At 37.4% G+C, this 21,862-nt stretch overlaps 1 protein-coding gene across 11 annotated transcripts in view; it reads right to left on the minus strand.

Annotated features, from left to right (window-relative positions):
- The window catches only part of CD36 (CD36 molecule (CD36 blood group)), a 182,960-nt gene that overhangs the window by 45,662 nt on the left and 115,436 nt on the right, over positions 1 to 21,862 (minus strand). For 2 of the 11 annotated variants that reach the window (XM_077748509.1, XM_077748500.1), the window contains exons 1-2: positions 21,049 to 21,130; positions 19,850 to 20,035 (exon numbers count right to left, since the gene is read on the minus strand). The exons of the other annotated variants lie outside the window; for them this stretch is intronic. The gene's annotated coding sequence lies outside the window, so the exon portion shown is untranslated. Of the gene's footprint in view, positions 1 to 19,849; positions 20,036 to 21,048; positions 21,131 to 21,862 lie in introns of those variants that run through there. 11 annotated transcript variants of the gene reach the window in all.

Raw genomic sequence — 21,862 nt, forward strand, 5'->3', positions numbered from 1 at the left:
TGTCACACACTCCCAAAAGCTGTGTCCAATCCCAGAGACAGAAGTTCCTGAGGAGCTTTTCGAGTCTTGTGTGCTAATACCCAGAGAGAGCACAGCTAAGTACAATCTGCAGTCATTTATTTAGATTTTGAGCTAAATAGATATCTTGAACAATAAGGCAGAAAAATGGTGCACCCAGTTCAGAGTAAAGAATGTTGAGGTTTTCGTCTTAAAAAGATTATGTACCTACAGTGTTTTGAAGAGATATATTTTATAGGAGAGTACCCCTTGCCTTATGTAAATCCACTACAGCACTCGATACATCTAGTATAACGAAAGATAAAACTTCCGACATAATAAAGTCAGCTTACACACAGTTCTTTGGGAACCCTTCTTTTGTGAGAGACCACATAGCATTTGGGGCCAGACAGACAAATAAATCCTAATGTTACTGGGCACTGGTTGTATTGAGTAGGGGTTAGGAGTTCAATGACTACTCATTTTTTTTAATAAAAAAAAAAAGAGTAAAACTAAGAAGATCATAACAGAAACTAAGTAAGGGGAGTTGACAGGGGCCTGATTACTAGACACTCAAACTCAAGCCCCTTCCATTCTTTTCTCCCTTCTGTTTTATTTTCTTCAGATTACATAGCACCATCAGCCATCTATTGGGCTATTTTTTTTGGTCCTGTTTTTGCAGCTGCTAGAATGTTGGCTCCATGAGGAGGGGGACATTTGGTTGGCTCACTGCTGAATCCCCAGAGTGGTAACCAGTGAAGTAAATGGACACACACAACTGTCATAACCATAATAATATCTTAAAAGGAGCGAGAATGGCCAGAAGTCAGAGGTTGCTGGCAGTCCGTACCACAAATATTCAGTGGTTTGATGTGGATGAAGGGCATCTGCTCGGAAAGCCAATGAAGCAGAATGTGACTTTGGAATTCGTCACTTCCTAAAGTGTGTTAAGGTTGCTAACTACTACACCTCTCTTAGTTACAGTGGATCTAATCTGTTGTAAAGACTGACAGTGAGAATACAAAGGATTTAGCAAAGAGCCTGACGTGGAGTGTTTAGTAAATACTTGGTATGATGATGATTAGTGATTAAGCAAATGTTTATTTTAGGGAATTTGTTAAACTAATATGGACAAATAACAAATACTGAAAATTATAAAAAGGCATAAAATGAGAAGTTTCTTTCAGCCCCCAGTTCAGGTACAGTCTCCCCTACCCTCTATAGTTTTATAAATTTTCAAATCTACATACTTACATATATGGGATCCTTCATACACCAAATCATACGTTCTGAAACTTGACTCTTATGTGCCTTGGAGATAGGCTTGTATTTTGGATAGAGTTAATGCTCTCTCTTTCCATCATTGAAAAATATTCCATACTAAAGGATGTATGCTCTTTTAAATAACCAATCTCCTATTTAATGGACATGCTTTTATTTGCAGTTCTTTGATCTTAACAAAAACTGCTAAAAATTCATATGTAGTTTTTAAAATTTTTGAGTATAGCTGAAACACAAAGTCAGTTTCAGGTGTATGACATGGTGACTCAACATCTATGTTATGCTGTGCTCACCCCAAGTGTAGTTTTCCACTGTAAGCATGCAGCACTACTGCTAACTACTGTTAGTGTGTACTAACAGTGTGTGAGAATGCCTGACTACATACACACTGGTTTTAACAAGTACTTTTTTATTGGTAAGTATTCAATCGAATGAAGTTTAACCTGTTTTCTTAAGTACATCAGCCATTTATATTTTAAAATACTTGTGATAATATCCTTGTTCAGTTTTTTCTTTGAATTTGTCCTTTCCTTGCTAATTAGTAAGGAGCCAGCCAGCCTTCTGATATTTGACAATAATTTTTTTTACTATTTTCAACTTTATTTGCCTTGTATTGTTCTATTACTAAAATTTAAAACTTTTATGCCATTAACTTTCACAGTAATTTCCATTTAAATATTTTGTCATACTTTTAAAGGCTCTCTTCAGAAGTATTAAATATAATAAACCTTCTTTTAGCATTTGTATGGTTTAGAAAATCCTTTGTAACAGTATTTTTAGATAAGCTGATTCATGGAATTTAACACTTGCGAAGTAAAAGAGGAAGAGTAAAGTAAACTGAATGACAAAACATATTTGAGAAGCAGATGATAGATGAATTGTAAGAGTTCTAGAAGAGGGGTCACACGGCCTGAGTTCTGATCACAGTATTAATAGTAACAGGATTTGTGAACTCAGTAACACACAGTTCATTGTATTTCTGATTTCCTTTCTTGCCAAAGAGGATAATCATACTGAGTCCACGCACACCCTTGAGCTATAGATCACATCAGATGTTAGGTTTACTAATTTAAATCTGTATGCAGCTTCTGTTAGAAGATGGAATTATTTAAGTGATTTCTTTGTTTTTTCTTTTTTTTTTTTTCAGTTCAGGAAATGAAAAGAAGAATCTTGGTATAATACACATTGCAATTGTAGACTGTGTGGATAAGCAAAGACCTACAAATTATGATGATGATATATTAAGGGAGTTAACACATGCTGGAGGCTTACTATCTGTCAGTTGTTGAATTATTTCACCTGTGTTATCTATTGACCTGTCATACTACCCACTGGGCTCTTTCAACAACTAGAGGAGGTCATAAACCTAGTATGTGCCAAATCAAGGATTCAAACCCAGATAGACTAAATGAAAAGCCTACAGTCTTTTCTGAAAGATAAAAAGTTCTTGATCAATACCTAATTTTACATACTTTTTCAACACTTTGTACAAATTGAATAACAATTTTAAATAGCCTGATGTTACATTGAAAGGAAAATGATATCTAATCATAACAAAGAATGAACAGCAAACATATTCTGTAAGTAGTAACTAACAGAATTATTCTGCAACCAAATAAAATCCTTCTAAAGATGTGTAAACTATCGCAAGACCTTAGTCACTATTGTCAAACTACAGGTAAAATTTGTTTTATCACTTTAATCCTTGGAGATAACTAACCATAGATATTTATGTGCACACACATATGCACATATTTATGCACATGTACACACACATAATTATGTGTGATAAACATTTATCATTTTCAGTTGCTACCTTGTTTCTGAAAGTATGAAACCAATGGCATGCTTTACCTGTTTTCTATGGTGAGGAAGGACTTCGCATGCAGGAATAAAAAATAAATATATATGTCCATAATTAAGAGGTAACAGTATAATGTAATGTCAGTGAAAGCTTGAGAGACTAAAATAGAGGCTTCTAAGATAGCCTTTAAAAGAGATTTTCAAGGATATTATTGAAGGTAAAATGTAGGATATCAGGGTAATTAAAGTTTAGACTTAAAGCATGCAATCTAGTAAATGGAAACACAGGACACAAGCAAACATACTGCATTAAAATTATAAAATAAACTTACCCATATGTTTAATAGAAGCCATGGTAGGAGCTGTGTGTGAAAGAAATTTACGAGCAAGCACCTCTGTGTATGTGGATAGTGCTCATGTGGGCAGGGCCAAATCAATATGTAAATTTCACAGGCCATCTAAAAATGTTGACAGACCTAATCTTTACTTGAACAGGTTACAAAGCTGACTCAACTCTCCAAGGGGAAAGAGAGGAAGTCAACATTTAAATGATACTAAGAAACATAAGGACATGGTATGATCGGCATAGTTGTAGGGTAATTTGTCATACAGTAGGTGGGATATTATTTGGGGGAAACCAGACATATTCAGGTAAAATAATAACGAGGCCTGAAAACATGGCATGGTGAAATAGTAGGGAAAAAAGCACAATAATCAATAAAGAAAACAAGCAGTTAGTTAACAAATGCCAAATTTAAAAAGGTTGAGAAAAAAATGCAATCAATGAATTTGAAGTTCCACAGAACAGAAATATGTTTAAAAAAAAATCTATTCAGTTGAAATAAAAAAAAAACAAAAACAAAAACCAACACACCAAAACAAATTTTATTGTTAAGAAATGTAATCCTACTAGAGATAGTCCCTGAAGTGAGGTCTTAAAAATTAAATAAATAAAATAAGTGCAAGAAGGATCAGGGACATCAGTTTGCATTCACCTTAGCTCCTGACTTGATCAAAAGGATGTGCTTTACTCTCAACAATAGCTAAAACATGGGAAGAGCCTAAGTGTCCATCAATGGACAAATGGATCAAGAAGATGTGGTTTACACTGAGATACCACCTCACGCCAGTCAGAGTGGCTAAAAGGAGCAAATCAGAGACCTTTAAATGTTGACAAGCATGTGGAGAAACGGGCACCCTCCTACACTGTTGGTGGGAATGTAAACTGGTGCAGCCCCTCTGGAAAACAGTGTGGAGGTTCCTCAGGAAACTAACAAGAGAACTCCCCTATGACCCAGCAATAGCACTGCTAGGAATTTACCCAAGGGTACAGAAATGCTGATGCATAGGAGCACATGTACCCCAATGTTCATAGCCTCACTCTCAACAATAGCTAAAACATTGAAAGAGCCTAAGTATCCATCAATGGACAAATGGATCAAGAAGATGTGGTTTATCTATACCATGGAATACTACATGGCAATGAGAAAGAATGAAATCTGGCCATGTGTAGCAACATGGATGGACCTTGAAGGTTTTATGCTGAGTGAAATCAGTCAGGCAGAGAAGGACAAATATCATATGTTTGCATGTTTAGGAGGATTAGGAGGAACTTGACGGAGGAACAAGGGGGAGAAGAAGGGGGGAAATGGTGGGGGAGAGGGAGAGAGGCAAACCATGAGAGACTCTTGAATGCTGAGAAACAAACTGAGGACTGATGGATGTGGGGGGTAGGGGGGAGATGGGCATGGAGGAGGGCACTTGTGGAGATGAGCACTGGGTGTTATATGGAAACCATTTTGACAATAAACTATTTGTAAGAAAAAAAAAAGGATGTGCTTTAAAATGCTAAAATATCAGGGTTTTTTTTTTACTCTGTTTAAACACCAGTAAAAAGTTGAAGAGTGTGACAAGTGTCTTCAGAACAAAAGAAAAAAGATGGATAATTAGACTCAAAGTGATTTTATTCCATTTAATAGGGACATGCTAATCATACTAGAAATGATTAAAAACTTAAATATATGGACATCCATGCCATCTGACAATCTGTTACCTTCAGTTTAAAGATACACGACACTTGGACATCAGATTCCTACAAGAGTTATGTACACACACCTGTACACATACGTGTGTGTACACATGCGTGCACACGTGTGCACACACTTTCCATGACATAGAAGCACATTGACCTAATTAGTTTTTTTAAAGACAGAAAAAAAGGTTTCTAAGAAAGGTGTTTTATATATATATATATATATATATATACATATATAATTTATTTAAAAGATCACTAAACAGGTAAAAATATATTTCAGATACCTTGCTTTTTCTGCTTGTTTGAAGTGGGATAAACCTTGTATCTAGTGACACAGCCTTTTAAAGAAATATAGAAGAGTCTGTGGACCATCACTGCCCAGGATGGTTCTTAGTGGGCTTAATGGAAGAGTCACAAGCCTGAATTATCTGTCTTCAAAGAGAACAGCAAGTTTGGTTTAGAGTGTTACTTCTCAAATGAACTCCTTGGAAGAACTTGAAATATAGTCTTAAAATATTTAAGAATCGATAGGATTCCAAGAGGGAATATTTTACTCTAAATGTATTTTTCTGTTCGACTAACGGCTCATACAAATAGTTTGTAAGAAACACAAACAACAAAAACATTGGATATATGTGTATATATATATCTGATAAAATTTCCAGAAGCAAGTGTTTACCTGGAAATATTATAGATCATTTCAATCACTTCTTTACATATTTCTTGGGCATGTTCCAGATGCCATAAACACTAGACTCTAGACAGAATAAAAAGTGGTATACCAGCACTCTATGTTGCATGAGACAGATAAATGAATTCAGCCTAATTCTAAAATGTCAAAACCCCGAAATTGCCCTCCACGAGTCTCTGTGATTGCTGGGTACCTGCTCGCAGGAGACAAATTATAACATATCACAGGTAGAGTAAAACCTTCCCTCTGCCATCTCCACACTTCGATTTTGAATCATAAAGAAGTTTGACTTACCTATTAAACTTCATTTTGGCTTTGATACTTTAGCAGCAGCATTAAAGTTTGCTTTGCAATATAGGGCACTGGCAAGGAAATTGATAAAGGAATTGACCTTGTGGTAACTGTAGTAAGGTAGGTTTAGGTGGGTTCAGGCAGCATCAGCACCGTCTCTGGACAAGTATCTGTCATCCTACTGGCTCACCAGCAAGCAGCCAAGGACTCCAAACCTGTTTATCCTGACCATCCCTTTCAGATTCCTGAATGTCACGCTTCTCTTTTGTTCTGAGGTTGTGATTAAAGGAATCAATCGTAGGTTATGGAGTCTGAATTGGTACAGAATGTCCCCCTTACCTGACTCTACTAGTCCTGCTAGTGTTGCTCTGCTTCCTTAGTTCACCTGTCCTCAGAGACTACTGGGACACAACTGTTTCCTTGGCTTTTAGGACCCAAGGTCTCTCGGTTGTGTTATTTAGGTAAGCAAAGTAATCTCCTCGGCAGTGCCTCCTGTTCCTGGGTAAAAGTACGCATGTGAATTGGAGTGCTTATATTGTCTGAGTGCATTTCAGTGGACTCTGTGATGCTCCTTTTGTTAAGAGCACAGTGCTTTCCTGTTCAGGGTGAATGCTGAGAATATTATTGTTTTCCCAAACCACATGTACAAGGCTTGGAACAGCATCCTCTAGGCGTTCCAAGGACTAAAGAACATTTTCTGGATATGATCCAGGAATGTTGCTAGGCCTGTTTTTCCTCTCATTTTCTATAACTCCTCAGGGAAAACTGGGTCATCATAGTAGGTTGGAGAAAAGAAGGCTACTGTGAGCAAAATTAGGAGGTGAAATAAGTCCATAAAAGCGTGGAAAACCATAACATTTCATGATTTAACTCAAAATTAAAAACCATTGAAATGTCTCCTATGTTGTAAAGAGAGAGGCATGTCCCAAAATACTGTTTTTAAAATAAGCCTCAGTATAGACTCCCCTCTTTCACCTGCTTTTCTTCCTTGGTTACCCTATGTGTATCTGTCCTGATTGATTTCTATTTGACTATTTGCCATTTAATTTTTATCTTTGTAGTATTCTCCCAAAAGGGCACATGATTTGGGATATGTAAATTTGGAGTTGCATTCACATTTCTTACTGCAATTGCATTTACAAAAGCACAGCTATCCGTAAATCAACAGAAACCATGAATTCATTTGGTCCTTCACTCTTTTTACGAACATGCTCACATTGTCCACTTAACAGATATTTCTGTTTTGAAAGGCATCCAGCCTCCAATGTCAGTTCAATGTACAATTACAGGTATCCAAATATTACCAAAAAGTATTCCAGTCAAAACTTCACCATAGTTTGCAACTTATTCTATTAGCCTTCCATTACTATCCTGTGGCAATAGGAAATATTTAAAATCTTCAAATCATGAAACTCAAAAAATGAATATTAAATTACATCTGTGCTATTTACTCAACTTCCTCTGGCTTCTCTGGCATGTCAGCTGGGTTAGGGAAAAAATTACAGTATGATTGTCTTTTTAAGTCATTTGGTACAAATTTATTACTTGGAAAACTTTTTCTCTTTAGGACATAATATTCTACCATCATATGTATCAATCTTTCAATCTTCATCCAACCCTAGGCAAATGCAATTAAAAATGAGTCTAGGCAACATCTGTCTTTTGGGTGTTTTGTTTTGTTTTTAGAGCCATTAAATAAAATTAAGATGTGTTTGGGGGACTTGGCTTCAATCTTTAAAGATGAAACATAATGAATAAAACTGACCAAATGCAGCCATTTTAGTTGATTATATCATAATATTTAAGGATAGTTCACTATTCCTGAGAATTTCCCAGAGGAAAGAAAGATAGTAACATTTCTTCAGGGACTTCACACCCTAGAACCTTAGTGCCTTTTGTATAGGGAGGAATGGGTTGTGATCTAGAACCCATGCGTGGCTGACTTAGCATTTAGAACTGTCCTTCAATATTGAATACAGAAGGAAAGATTCAAAAACTGCCTCCATATTTTGACTTATAAAGGTTTTTATTCTAGAGACATTGCCTCTAAGAATGCCAGTACTCTATTTAAATTTTTCCTTTGATTAAATAGGGAGCATTAGAAGAACACGCATTTTCCCTCAGGACTCATAAAACCTCCTTTGCTCAACAATGGTGTGAATCAGTCTTTCTACTATTATCTCTCCCCCACCCCCATCTTCTATGTGGAAGAAAAAGGAAACACATATTCTTCCTGGGAGGGTACTTCTTAAAAACTCAAGGAAAGTCAATCTTGGTTAAAGCCAATACCCAAATAAATGGAAGAGACAAACTTAGGAGAAAGAGCCAGCAAGTCTGATCCAACTATAGCTAAAGAGTGCTAACACTGGGGGTACCTGGGTGGCTCAATCCTTGAGTGCCAACTCTTGGTTTTGGCTCAGGTCATGATCCCATAGTAGTGGGACTGAGCCCTGTGTCAGGCTCTGTGCAACCTCCTCAGGATTCTCTCTCACTCTATCTCTCTGCCCAACTTCCTCTCTCTCTCTGTCAAAAAAAATTTTTTTAAAGTACTAACTCTGGGATTTTCAATTATGTGGACCCCTCAAAATCCCTGTCTGTGCTGGCTCAGCTGGTTTCAGTTGAAAACACACAAGCTGATACCTCAAGATTCTATGTAAAATGTGGACCTTGGATCACTGCTCTTTTAAACAATAAAAATATCTAACCAAAGTTCTTGCTCATTAAGTGTAGCCAAGAAACACAACCAGGAGACCTCTAAAAAAGGAAAAAAAGAACAGAAATATGGTTTTCTATACTATATGCAACAGAGATGTTACTATAATATTAAACACGTATAAAATACCATATAACTGCATTTTCTTCTATGTATCTCCAGAACACTTTAGTGGTATACTCATAAAATGTGTTATAAAAAGCTCAGTTCATCATTTATTTGTTCATTCAGGAGTTGCAAGGGTGAAGGTGACAATGAAGCTCCCTGTGATGTATTTACTGGGAACTGTGTTGCTAGTGGTTTTTATATCCTAGATTTTAAAATAGTGACTGACACATAATAGATGTTCAAATACACATTGAATAGACACTGAAGAACCTATACTGTAGATGTCACAGGATAGATCAAAAATAAACATGGGTATATTATATAATTTGGTAGGACAGGAGGTTATCTTAGCTTTTCCAGGTTATCTGACATCAAGTTTAAAAGGAATGTTATTGAATACGTGTGCCTTTTTTATATTTCGTAAACACCAGGAGGGAAATTAAACAAAGAACAAGTGTGGTCTGCTTTAAGCAAAAAGCTGCATGTATTAAACAAATAGTCTGATTCTTCCACATTAGAAAATATTCTTGGGGTGCCTGGGTGGCTCATTCAAGGCCATTTTTAAAAAACATTTTTAAAAAATTCTTACAAAGGACTTTACTTCTGTCATTCTATACATACTTATTGAGTAACTGCAATACAAGGATGAAAAACTCCTACACAGTAACCTTTTACCAAGCATTTTAATGTTTATTTTTATTATTACGGTTGAGAGCATGAACAGGGGAGAGGGACAGAGAGAGACGGCTAATCTTAAGCAGGCTCCATGCTTAGCCCCATGCAGTACTCAATTCCACACCCCTGGGATTATGACCTGAGCTGAAATCAAGAGTCTGATGCTCGGGGCGCCCGGGTGGCTTAGTCGGTTAAGCGTCTGACTTTCGCTCACGTCATGAGCTCGCGGTTCGTGGGTTCGAGCCCCGCGTCGGGCTCTGTGCTGACTGCCAGCCCAGAGCCTGGAGCCTGTTTCGGAGTCTGTGTCTCCCTCTCTGACCCTCCCCCTGCTCACGCTGTCTCTCTCTCTCTCTCTCTCCTAGAAATAAATAAAAGATTAAAAAAAAAAAAGAGTCTGATGCTCAATGGACTGAGCCACCCAGGAACCACCCCAAAACATTTTAAATGATCTTATATACCAATTGTGTTTATGTTTCCATATCAAAGAATACATATATATATTTATTAAAATGAAGATTTCTAAAATTTGTTAAAATAATTCACACCAAAAACCATTATTCAGTATTAAAGGTAGATCATTAATAAGTGATTGTATTATTTTGCCTATTCAAATTTTTGCCAAATCTTCTGAATATTATACTCTAATTTTTTACATGGCAATCTTTTTTATAAACTAACTGATGTGATCCCTTGCTAAATTTTGTTTTTTTAATGTTTTTATTTATTTATTTATTTCTGAGAGAGAGAGAGAGAGAGAGAGAGAGCAGGGGAGGGTCCAGCACAGGAGACACAGACTCTGAAGCAGGCTCCAGGCTCTAAGCTAGCTGTCAGCACAGAGCCCGACGCGGGGCTCGAACCCACGAACCGTGAGATAATGACCTGAGTCGAAGTCGGACGCTTAACCGACTGAGCCATCCAGGCGCCCCTGTGATCCCTTTGCTAATAGTTTGATTCCTCTCGGTTGTTTAGAGGATTTGTCTGGACTGCTCATTTATTTTGTTAAAAGACAGTGGGCCTTTATCTGACTTCAGAATGGATCTTTGTCAAGGGTGTTAGTATGGACCAGTCATTGGAGACTTTAAACAAGCCCTTCTGAGAAATGGCTTCTCTGTTCTGAGAGCAGTTAGCTCAAGAAAAATGGCTGAAGTTCCATCTCTGTTTAAGTTCTGTCTTTGTACTTGTTTCCATCTGTGACATGACACATATTATCTTCAAGACGGGCGTTGCTCAGCTAAATAGACACGCTAGAAGACTCAAAAAAAAGATCAATTCAGAAGTCTATAAAAATGAATAAAGTTCAAAGAAAAAAATGGAAAATATCACCCCACGTATCCTTCCTTATCCCACGGCAATCTGAGTCAGACTGATTTTTTTTTTTTTTTGGTTTACTCTCAAGAGAACCTTTAATACTATGAACTCTTAAATATCAAAACAGAACGCATAAATGCCAAAACCCGGGGGAAAAGGACAGTGAGCAGAACCTGGTAGCATTCTTGTCTCAGGAGAGGCTGCCAGCCCCGCCTCCGCCACGGACTGTGACAAACATACAAGAGTTGGAATCAATAGGGAGATAAGGTAAATAAAACACCTATGAAGAGGTGCACAGGCTACAGTCTTAGACAGCATGAGGATGTAAAAACAAAATGAAAAGTTGTCATTAAAATCGGAAAACCCGTCTAAAATCACAAAGGCCAAAATAGTGAAAAATGTACCCCAAGGAGCAAATCCTCATACTGAGGAGGAGAGTAAAACTCGGAGGTCTTTTCTGTTATTATAAAAATGTGTTTTTCAAGGAAGTTAATTCTCTAATACATTTTGTGTGTCAGATTACACGGTGTATCACTTAAAGCATAAGATTTCTAAAAATATGGTGAAACGCATTTATTCTATTTATAGGCAAACAGTGAATATGAAATCAAAGTATCACTAAAATGTACATTACATAGAAAAATTTATAGATTGTCCTTATGGAATTTTTATTCTAAGTCAAATTTACAGGAACTTTTTTATCACATAAATTATATACTTTACTAGTCTAGCTCTCTCATGCTTTCAATGTAATTAAAATCCTACATATAAAAGCAAGTTAGGCAATGGGATAGTAACCAGCAGACATAATAAATTTGAAATAGCATTACGTAGTAAATTTCAGCTTACTTTCCATGCAGTTGCTATCCATTATAAACTATAAGTTCCTATTTCAGAATTTGGTAATTTGTGATGTATTTACTTTGCTTATGTAAATAATAAAAAAAATAACTGATACAATAGAGGATCTGAATATTCTTACCAGCAAAGTATGGAGATGTGGCACGATGCCAGCTAAACTGGCTTTTCGTTCACTGATAAATTGGGTTGCCATAGCAAGCCCATATTCACTGTTTCTAAGCAACCCGAGGCTCCACAGACTTCAGATACTTAGGAATCCACTGATCTTTCATCATCCTTAAGGGAGAAATATGAAAACTTGTGGTACCAGATTCAGTGGGGGGGTTCCCTGATGACCTAGTAGAGTAGTGACCCTCTATAAAATGTCCCTGTGTTGATATCCATTTAATTTATCAAATAATATTTGTGGTGGGGAATTATCAAAGTGCTAAGTGGATGAAATTAGGTACAGAAAATTATCAGTACCTAGTATGTGTTGGGCAGCCAAATGTTTGTTGAGTAAACAAACAATATACCACGCACAATCCAACGCTCTAAAGACAAGGTCACTTACATAATGTCAGCATTTATAAAGTCCTTGCCTTTTAGTATAAAAATATATCTGTTCAGTAGCATTACCACACAGTAGGTCATTTCATTTTTTTTTTTTTTGTTTTCTAACTATTTATACTTAGGTAACATATGTAATTGTAAATCAGTAATTACTTGTGATCTTGTATTGAAATGTTTAATTATGGCTTGTCTAGAATGCTTAAATAATTAATCACCCAAATCTCAAAAGCAGTGTATAAGTCTGAGGTACAAGCAAGGTTAGGAATTCTTTGAATGAGGTTATATTAGCATTTCCTGCCCCCTGTCTATGTCAACCACTCTCCGTAGTCTCTTGTCCTCACACAATACCCACCAAGGCAAACCACTGCCTCGAAATCTTTTAATTCACAAGGCTCACTTTCCAACTATTTGTGATAATCAGAGTGAAATAGAGTTAAGGCACACAGACAGATATCGTTTGTTCCTACACAACACTGTATCACAATGCAGGTCAAAATAAAATGACATTACTAGAAATGGTTGTATGTGACCAGTAAAATGATTAGGTCTGAAATCTGTAAAATTTTCCCTAATTCTGGTACCTGGTCTCCGACACCCATTATAATTCCATGTGGCTAACTCTTAAAACACTGGAGGAATGATGTGCAAATTAAAAACTGGTTATAATTTAATGGTTAATTTTCTAACATTACTTCCTGTATCCTGTTAGTTGTTACATCAAAGATTCAGTAATCTGTCAGGTATACAATATGAAGGCAGAGTTTTGTAACCTGAGTGTAAAATCAAATTGACATGTCACCTCTCAAGCAAGTCTCAGTAAGCCATCTGTTGACTAGAGACAAACCAGGAATGTCACCAGTAGAATCTCTGCCTGTGATCTCTACTGATTACTGTTGATTCTAAATGGGAAAGGATAGATTCTTCTTTCTCCAAGACCGGGAGACACCCACTCTGCTTTACAATCTTAATACAAGAGAGTCCAAAACTTGCATAATGATATTATAATTGCCTCTTCAGGCAATTATAAAAATTCATCTGCAGTTTAACAGTCTTCCTGGGCTTCGATATTCTTAAGAACAAAAGAACTGTGCATGAATTTGCTCTTTTAGTATGTTGTTGCTCTATTAAGATATTCCTCCACTGCTGCATGTATATAACCATATGTTTATTGGAGGGTTTCAATGCTTCTATATATATTTTTTAATATCCTCTTATCACTTAGTGTGGTCATTATTACTGGCAAGATCATAGTAAAGTTACTACACCTGACCAACTCCTTCTATTTTCCTTTGGATACAACTTCTTATCAAAAAGCTTGGGACAGGGTGCATGGAGATCTGTATCTCAAATAGTCCCCGAGAAAAGAAAGAAATGCAGGTAGAGCTTAAACTGGATAAGAAGAAAGCAAAAAACCAGATCAGAGTAAGATTTTAGTATTACAGGAACCAGTCTTGAGTCCTACATTGTTAGGTTAGAAAACTTCACAGTGATTACATAAGCGTAATTACCAGCTTGAAGTCCGATGAAAAAGTGCAAATCCTCCAATATTAATTCACTTGCAAAATGCTGGTTGGAAGACAATGGAATTAACACTGATAACTGTGGTTATGTTTGCCCCAAGCGCTGGGTCAAATCACTGCTGACTGCTGTGAGCCCCACCTCCAAGTATCCAAGAATGGCTGTGGCGTTCTGAGTGACAGTGAGGCATACCACTGAGGCAGGATGATTGCTGAACCAAAGTAAGCTCTGCCGCCAGTGTTTGCCAACCTCCCCAGCTTGCAAGTGAGCTACTCCTCACCCTGGTTCTTTCTTTAAAAAAAAATAAAGAGAGAGAGAGAGAGAGAGAGAGAAACAATTACGCTGTGACGTTTAAAAGAACACAGAAGCAGGTCCCTCTCTAGGGATATCCCTACTTATTTTCTCATAGCCGTTCCCTTGACTCTTTTCATCCAGTGTCTTTGTAATAGGACTTTACAGTCCTCCTAGGAAGCTGATAAAAACATGCACACTTCTCTTTAGGAGAAGAAACAAAGCGTCGATGAACATTCTAGTGTGTGAACGCTGGCGAGAAGAGGTGTATTGGGCAGGGCCTTGCAAAATGAACAAGTTGGGGTCTACAATAGTTATGAGATTCTTTTGCCTTATAAGAACTAAGATATCAATATTTGGTGGGTGTACTATTATGTAAGCAATTTATTAGAATAAAAAAGTAAAGACACTCCAAAAACAAATCAAGGCAATAGAAGATAAATGAGACAAAAAAAAATACGATTTTTCTCACATCACTTAGGCAGCAATTTACTAGGGATTACTGTCGATGATATATGCATCATTATACATACAAGTATTCGATGAAGATTTATCATGGGGTCACTGTGTTCCAAGAACTCTGCCACAAAGAAGAAGAAAGCATGTTTCCTACCACGAGGTTTTCTGCAATGCACTTCAAATACTTCCATATAAAATACAATGTATGCACTATACATTAACTAACTAGAATTTAAATAAAAACTTGAAACAGACAAAAAAGAAAAAATACAATGTGTGAGTACTGAGCACTTTCAATCCACCTTCTAAAGTGGGGTGCTACCCTGGTTGTGAACATTCATTCTAGACCTATTTAGCATGTAGTTAAAATCTACAGTTTGGTTACCTTTATCTCCTAAAATCTGAAACTCTATAAAAAATAATAATGAGGTTCTCAGTGATGAAACGAATGGCCTCAAAGATTCAGGAGTTGGCTAGAAATATGGCTAACTCCCTACTCTTAGATCATAGGCTATAAGACCCACCAAGCCCAGTTGCCTAAGGCTCAGTTGAGAAAATGGCCCATTGTGTAGCTTCTGATTTGGGGGCATCCCCAGCTGTCTGACAGGATGGTTAGGTGAATTCCATTGTTTAGCATGCTAAGCACATGCCTCTGAATTGTCCATGCGAGAACTAACTACTGAGACACTGAAAAGTACAGAGCATGAAGGCTTCATGGCGCATGAGCAACAGGTTGCGTTCCTGCTTGGTGCTCATCTGCTTCAGTTAGAAGCCTGTCTGAGAGAACTTTCACTTTATCTGTTTTAAGAGGGAGATTTATAGCTCTCCCCGCTGTTAGTTGTTGAAGGCTACCAGTATTTATTAAGACAAAGCAGTAATAGAATACGCTCAGATCAACTTGGATAGGTCAGCAGTGCCTACCTGCAAGGTGCTCACATTCTGGGGACGTAGCTCACATACAGAGGACAATTCTAAAGAAATATTCTACAGTAGAAGATCACAAAGTTTCCTGGGCTCCCAGAACATCCACATTTGCTCAGATATTAATAGCTGCTACTCTTAGTTCAAAGACCTTTCACCCACTTCTACACATGACACATTTCTTCTCTCTGTTCATGACCTTTATACTGCAGACATTTCTGAAGGAATCTTAGGAATCATCTGGTCCTGATAATTGAGCAAAAGAGGTTACAGAGACCCAGAGAGTTGGAAATGCTTATTCTACATTGCCCTAATGGTTTTCCAAAAACATTGCTTTCTTTTTCTCCTTATTTTCACCAGTTTTTTACCACTTTTCGCATATCTTCTTCCAGGTTGTTTTGATAGAGGCTGAAGCATTGCTTTCATTTTGTGTGTATGTCATTATTCTTTGTTCCTCTTCAGCAATGCTCATCAAGTTAATGTTCAATTCCTGGATAATTAGAATAATTTATACCTCTTTTTGATTGTCATGCAATCAAATGTCCTGTTACTAGAGTGAAGTTGATTTTTTAAAACTATTCTGGGGTCGTCTGGCTAGCTCAGTTGGTTAAGCGTCTGACTTTGGCTCAGGTCATGATTCCACGGCTCGAGGGTTCGAACCCCACGTTGAGCTCTGAGCTGACAGCTCAGAGTCTGGAGCCTGCTTTGGATTCTGTCTCCCTCTGTCTCTGCCCCTCCCCCACTTGCACTCTCTCACTCTCAAAAATGAATAAATGTTAAAAAAATTAAAAAAAACAATTATTCTGTTTTCTGCTCTTCAGACTTCTCAAATTTTATTTTAAATATTTAAACATTTTAAACATTGTTTAAATTTAATTATTGACTATGAAAATAAAACATTTTTATTTGATTAATATACTCTATTTCTTCCCTTTCACATAGGACAATTTGAATAGTTCTAGGAAAGAGTAAAGGAGAAAGAAAATTTTGTTAACCTTATACCATGGGCCAGGTGTCATACTCAATGTTTTCACGTGTCATTGAAGTCCACAAAATTTCTCTAATTGGGTATTATTAGCCACTTTTTACAGAGGAGATAACACATGGAAAACTAAGAAAATTAGATACACGGTAAAATTTTCAGCATCCGTGTGAAATGGATGACCCTGAGTTTATGCATCCAAATGACAAGCAGTATCAAAGATTAGTAGGAAGACATAAGGATACATCGTCCTATACAAACAGTTCCTTGCCCAGATCTAAGTCTTTACCTTTTGCCAATATAAAGCTCTCAGCAGACACGTCTTGCTGTGCTACTCTGAGGCTTCAAAATTTTTTACTTCACTCTTACATAGAGATTATAGTTAAATTAAATAAGAGTGTGAAGAAATTTATCTTACTAAACGATTCCTCTTAGCACTGGAATCTCTGGGTCCAGACATTATGAAGGTAAATAAAACAAAATTTATCTTCACGGAATGAGAGATAGTCATACAGAAAACTCATTATAAGAATACAATAGGTGGTCTAATGTAAGGTTTATGGCCCTGTGGAGTGCACACAGAGGGGGAGGTTTCAGAAGGAGAGATGTCACCCTTCACAGAGGAATTAATATTTCCAGCTTCTTCCGCAAGCAGAAGTCAGAGATTGCCTACCACGTATTGGCCAACACAGAAAGGTTAAAGGCAGAATTTATTTCTCCGTCTTTAAAAAGAGCAATTTTAGGAGAAAGCTAGTGACCTTAAGGAAGAAAATATAAAAAGTTGTTGCTGGCAACCTCAAAACAAGATTAAGGGAAATTAAGTTCAAATTAATTGCATGCCTAAGTTCAGGCATTGTTAGGAGGAAAATGTGGTTTCTCCTTAAAATTCAAAAGCAGTTTGTACTAAGTTGTCAAGAGTTATCACTTTGCATAAGCAAGTCCAATACAGAACTAAAAATTCTTCCTCAAAGCTCCAAAATTTTACTTAATGCTGAAAAAAACAACAACAAACCGGATACATTTTATAACATCTTTGGCTGTTCCATACCTTCACAGATAATGGAAGGTCATTTAAATTTAGAAAATGAGAGTAAATATGTTGACATACCAATAAACTGATAAACATACCAATTAAATTAAATTAATTAATTTGGAAAATAATGAAGGCTCAAAGTTAGGGGCATATTTAACTTTGGAAGCACTTTAATGATTTTTGAATCTAAAACTAATCAGGCTAAACATATCAAAAGGCACATGCTTATGACAGCTATGGATTTCTTTGCTGTATTAAGTAAATTTTAAGAAGATCTGAGTATATTTGTGTATGTCTTACTCTGGATAAAACATATCATCTTACTGTGAATGGCAGGCTTTAGAGAAAGCAAACAGTCATATTTATCCCTCAGGAAATAAGAAACCTGAGGTTGTACAAATGCTGATTCACAAAAGATAAAAATTTAGTGATGCATTCTTATATAAAGAAATTAAATGTGTGGGTAGGGATACGTTTCCATTTGAAAGCAGAGGAAAAATACTTTTAAATAAAAATTTCTCAGCCCTTCTATTTTTCACAATAAAACCTTCTTGAAATGTGGAAAGCCTACGTTGTAGCATTAGGTCAGGGACACTGGCTTTCTAAAAGCACGGATTGTCTTCTTACATCCTTCATTTCTCCCACTTTAGAAGTCTTTTTCGAACCCCAGATTACTCATTTTAACATCTGCTCCTACAGATGCCACTCAAATATAGCGCTTTCTGGTCAGAGTCCTGTCCAGGCTCTCATTACAAGACACAGAGGCTATGTGAGGATAGGCCACTCTCACACGCAACCCCCACTCTGACCTCTGTCAGGCACTTTATCCTGGAGTCTGTCACTCTTTATTGCTCAACTGGATTAGGTAATCAGAAGCTAACTCTTGCTTCCCTCTATCAAAGAGGTAACTCCCAAACTCCCTGAAGGCAGGGACTAGACTCCTCTTTCTCTGAGCTACACCCAGTCCAATTATAAACCCACAAATAAGTGTTCAGATATATGGGCAAGCTCCTAGAATGAGACAACCGGACAAATAATTATTCAAACCTAGTTGTAAATCCCACCGAAAGGGTACCTTGTGCCCCTCCTCCTTTAGGCTACTACAAGCAGAGTTCTCTCTGCTGAGTGCTTTCAAAAGTCACCACACTTATCTCCAGAATCTGATTGCAGGGCAGGTGACGTAGCATTGATATGTGTTGGTTGACTTTTTAAATAATCACATCATTGTTTTTATTTCTAGCAATATCACCTTGTATTTACCTTGTGAAATGATCTTATCAGAGGCTTTTTTTTTTTTTGTAAAACCCAAATTGTGTCATGTTATACTAACACTGAGGGTGCTTGTTACAGACCGAACACCATTCCAAGAACTTTACTTTATAGGTGTCTAAATGAGTCTAACAACATTTGAGGTGTTACCACTCTCCCTGTGTAACAAATAGCTAAAGAATCAAAGTACTGAGAGGCCAAAGGACTGACCGGTTAGGTTTTTGACTCTTGGTCCGAGAGAGCAGAGCTATGGCTGTATCACTTAGGATGCTTTTGTCTGCCAACAACAGAATGCTCCAATAACTCCAAATATGGAGGAACATTGATGTACTTGTCAAATGATACTATTGGAATAATTATTAGCTTCCAAAATGCTACATTTCCTCTGTAGCAGTCATTTGAAAACTTCGTGTTGTTATACCATCTCGATGGCACAATTATATGATCAAATTGCATATGCACATGTGTGTACACACAGTCAGCTTCAAAGAGACCACAGAAATGCCAGAGGGTCTCATGCCACCTAGAAGGGTGAGCATTTCTTTAAAGGGAGAAAACGTTACATGATAACGTTTCGAAGTCAAATCAAAGTTTAAAATAAAAACCGAGTCCAAGTTTCCATCACTCCAGGAAACAAAATGGTCTATCTTGACAAAGGAATGTGGACTATGAAATTCATTCATATCAAAGGTAAAGCTATCATGGTTTGCATTTGTCTTGGCAGGAGTGAGCCTTCACAGCTGGAAACTTTGGGAATGGCTGTCTGTTGCTGAAATGGAAAAGGAGCTTCAGAGTCACAAACTCAGGTGTGCAGATATGAAATTCCCATTTTTTTAATTTGATTTTTATGTCAAACCTGCATTCTATCTGATCCAGCGTATTTCATATAGCCACTTCTAAGAAACCCCCAATGTTTTATATTTCTCAGCCATTCCAGATCTAAACTCTCAATTATAGAATTCTCAGTAGATGAGAATTCTCTAAGCTGGTGGCTGTGGCTTTCCCTGTCCCGGTCATGAGCACTTGGCAGATAATGGCCCTGTTTTCCTCAGTTTACTTACACAACCGTGTAGGGCCTTGAGCACAGTGGTAAGGTCCCAGGAGCGCTGTGAATCTGCTTCTCAACAGCTGCCTACACATCACACACAGCCCATGATACACCACAGCTCTGGAGCCATTATGGGCGCAATGTTTTCTGAGGCTGTTCTCTCCGAGGCATGCCTCCGCTCTGAACGCCTCATATTTGCCTGTGGGGGGGGAGGGGAGAAAGCTTGCCTTTAGGAAAGTGTCTGTGGCAAAAGGGACTGCCGTAGCTCTCCGGGATTCCTCCACATCTAAGCTCCTGTGTTCCCACCTTTTTCACGTGTATTGCCCTTCTTTCTACCTTGAAATAATGTTAATAACAAAAGGTCAGTTTGATCATAACTGATTTTCAGATCTTTATTAACACTGAATAGTCACATAAAGTCCATTTCTTGTCTTCACTCAAGGTCCTTCCCCAATTTGCAGCTTCCTATTTTGTGGCTCAGAGAGAAGGAGGAGGGTAGGAGGGTTAAAATCATGTGGGCTAACATCTCACAGTATCATTTCATCATATCATAAAAACTGGAAAATGTAGGAAACAAAAACATGAAGTCCTAAGAGTATGTTCACAGAACTCAGATTCTTTATCTTCCCTAGAAGATTAGTTGAATATAAATAAGTAGAAGGAAGTGAGGTTCCCAGAGAATAAAATCAGGTAACTGCTTAAAGCATTTAGCACTGTCATTGGTATGGTTGAAAAAAGGCATGTGGAACATCAAAGCCTGGTTTGACCTTCCGGGTAGAGGGAAGTATTTTTAAACTCTGTGATGGGAAACTTAAATGCCTGAGCATAATCTGACAGAAAATTATGAAGGAAAAGACGAAGTGATTTTCAGACCTCTGGTTAAAACATGGCAGAACAAACTGACATTTTCTCAGCTCCTGGGACCTTACCACTGTGCTCAAGGCCCTACATGGATGTGTAAGTAAACTGAGGAAAACAGGGCCATTATCTGCCAAGTGCTCATGACCGGGACAGGGAAAGCCACAGCCACCAGCTTAGAGAATTCTCATCTACTGAGAATTCTATAATTGAGAGTTTAGGTCTGAATTGGCTGAGAAATATAAAACATTGGGAGTTTCTTAGAAGTGGCTATATGAAATACGCTGGATCAGATAGAATGCAGGTTTGACATAAAAATCAAATTACAAAAATGGGAATTTCATATCTGCACACCTGAGTTTGTGACTCTGAAGCTCCTTTTCCATTTCAGCAATAGACAGCCATTCCCAAAGTTTCCAGCTGTGAAGGCTCATTCCTGCCAAGACAAATGCAAACCCTCTCGAGGTTACCATGATAGCTTTACTTTGTTTGATATGAATGGATTTTATAGTTCACATTCCTTCATCAAGATAGACCATTTTGTTTCCTGGAGTGATGGAAAATTGAACTTGCTTTTTATTTTAAACCTTGATTTTGAAACTGTACCATGTAATGTTTTCTCCCTTTAAAGAAATGCATACCCTTCATGGCATTGAATCCATTTTCACATGCACCTGAAATTTCATTAAAATGAAAGTAATAGAATTTACAGAAACATGAACACATGTGTTCCACCCAGATATTTAGAGGAGAGAAGCCAGAAAATAAGGCAATATTTAGAAAGCAAATGAACTCATGATAATGGACCCTAAAATGTCAGATTCTCAACATCTCTGCTGAGAACAGAAAGCCAATAGGAAGCAAAAAGAATCTGCTAAATAATTCCAGATAGGATCATGAACCAGCAGCATGCAGGGAGCGGGGGGGCATGGGAAGCAGAGTCTAACTTCGTTGACTATCTTTCTAAGTTCTACACCCTCGATCTCTTCAAATACTCCACTCAGCCCACTCACTCTCCTTCCTCACGCTGTTAAAAGGTGGGGCGTTTCTTCGTTGACAACACTGAGCCAAGAACTCCGGATTTAAAAACCGGAAGCTCGGTTAGGGGCATGAGGGAGATCTGTGCTGAAATAACTTTAAGTGAAATTCCACATATTGATTTCCTTTT

The sequence above is a fragment of the Crocuta crocuta genome, unplaced genomic scaffold, assembly GCF_008692635.1.
Source record: "Crocuta crocuta isolate KB4526 unplaced genomic scaffold, BGI_CrCroc_1.0 scaffold417, whole genome shotgun sequence".
NCBI classification, from domain to species: Eukaryota; Metazoa; Chordata; class Mammalia; order Carnivora; family Hyaenidae; genus Crocuta; species Crocuta crocuta.